Below are 2,299 nucleotides of genomic sequence, written 5' to 3' on the forward strand. Positions count from 1 at the left end.
TTTCGGGTAAAAGATGTCTTTCTCTGGACGCCCCACTCACACGCACGCACGCACACCCACACACACACACACACACACACACACGTCGACCATCAACACTAATATATATCCATGACCTCCTCCCCTTCCCTCCCTCAACCTGTCTATTGTTTCTCTTATTCTTCCTCTTCTTCTTCTTCGTGCGCCTCCTCCCTTACGCCCTCAACGCCTCAGTAACAAACGCGTATTGATTCCTGTTTTTTTTATTTCCTCTAACAGGAAACTAAACACCCAAGGACAAGACTCGCTGTTTACGGGGGGGAGAAAAAGAAGGGCGGCAAAAGTACGTAAGTGATGGGCGAGGGAGAGAAAAATAAGGGGGAGGAGCTAAAAGGAGGAGGAAGAGGAGGAGGAACTTGTGGACGTCGGGAGAAGGAGGAGGAGGAAGAACTTGTGAGCATGGAAGAGGAAGAGTAAGAAAACTGCAATAATATGAGCAGACGGAAGAGGAAAAAGACAAGAGGAGGACGAGGACGAGGTTGACAATGATAAGGAAGAAGACGATGACGGGGAAATAGGAGGAAAACTGTGGAGGAAAAGGAGGCGACGATAGAGGAGATAGAAAATGAGAAGGAGAGGGAGAAAGGGGTGGAGGATGAGGGGTAGGGGCTATCAGGACGCAATTAGTGAGGTTTTAGCATTAAGGTGACACATGAGCGGCGGGAACAGTTTAATGTCGCAACGAGGCAGCTGTGACCAACCACCGGCGGCCCTCAGAGTGCCTTGCCTTGCGTGGGAGGAAGAGGCGGAGAGGAGGAGCAAGGGACGGCAGGATAAAGAACATGAACGTAGGAGGAAGGGGAAGGGAAGAGATGGAAAAGTACTAAAAAAGCGTGAAAGAGGAATTGGGATTAGAAAGATTATGCAAAAGAGAGGAAGGGTGAAAGGAGATAAGGAAGCGTGGGGATTAAGATACAGATTGAAAATGAAGGGAAGAATTGAAGAATAAAGGAAAACTGAAAGAATTCGAAGGGTAAAGGAGGAAGGTAGGGAACAGAGAAGGGAGAAAGAGAAGGGAAATGGACTAAACATATAAAAGAAAAGGAAAGGAATAGGATTTGGTGTGCAATGTGGAAGCAGGGAACACATCAAGGGTTAAGAAAAAGGATGACTTCGGGTGAGCGGGATGAGAACTGGATGAAATAGGATGAAGGGAAAGTAGATAGATGAATTCAAGAGAGAAAACGGAAGGGGGATAGATAAAGAATGGAAATACTAAAATAACAATAAAGAGGAGTAAAGGACATCAAGGGAGGTGAGGTGACTTTCAAAACGTGAACAAGAGAGTTTAATGGAACATCGGGAAATTGAGTATACTTTGAGCCCAGATTAATGGCAACTTCTTAACTCCTTCAGTGCGGATTTCCTACAGTTAGACCTCACCAACCTACTGGAATGGAGCAAAACGTGGCTGTTACAATTCAAGGAAGAAAATGTAGTCATACACATTGGTAGGGGACATAAAGCATACCTAAACCATATGAGAAACACTTCACTATCCACCACAGAGACAGAGAAATACCTGGGACTATATGTTACCAGGCTACCAGGGAAGGCCAAATCCGTGCCAATCGCAGTGGACGGGTTAAATGCAAGACAGAGATTTTGAGGGGTAAAGAGAATAACAGGCTCAGATAACTCTTAATTTGCATCCTTGACATGTTTGTGGGATTCTGCTTTTTAAAAATAATCCTTAAATCAACCCAAACAAATAGTATTATATGTGTTAAAAGCAACGGCAGAGGTTTTGAGGACTGACAGGAATAAGGATACTCAGACAACTCTTAATTTGCATCCTTGATATGTTTGTGGGATGCGTGAGCTTAGAGCTTTTCCCACTTCCTCTATATCAAGCCAGAGAATAGTATTACATGTCCAAAAGGCAACGGCAGAGGTTTTGAGGACTAACAGGAATAAGGATACTCAGTCAACTCTTAATTTGCATCCTTGATATGTTTGTGGAATGCGTAAGTTTAGACCGTTTCCCAATTCCTCTAAATCAAGCCAGAGAATAGTATTACATGTCCAAAAGGCAACGGCAGAGGTTTTGAGGAGTAAAGTAAATAAAGATACTCAGACAACTCTTAATTTGCATCCCTGATATGTTTGTGGAATGCGTAAGTTTAGACCGTTTCCCAATTCCTCTAAGTCAAGCCAGAGAATAGTATTACATGTCCAAAAGGCAACGGCAGAGGTTTTGAGGACAAACAGGAATAAATATACTCAGACAACTCTTAATTTGCATCCTTGATATGTTTGT

Source organism: Eriocheir sinensis, chromosome 56, assembly GCF_024679095.1.
Source record: "Eriocheir sinensis breed Jianghai 21 chromosome 56, ASM2467909v1, whole genome shotgun sequence".
Classification (NCBI taxonomy): domain Eukaryota; kingdom Metazoa; phylum Arthropoda; class Malacostraca; order Decapoda; family Varunidae; genus Eriocheir; species Eriocheir sinensis.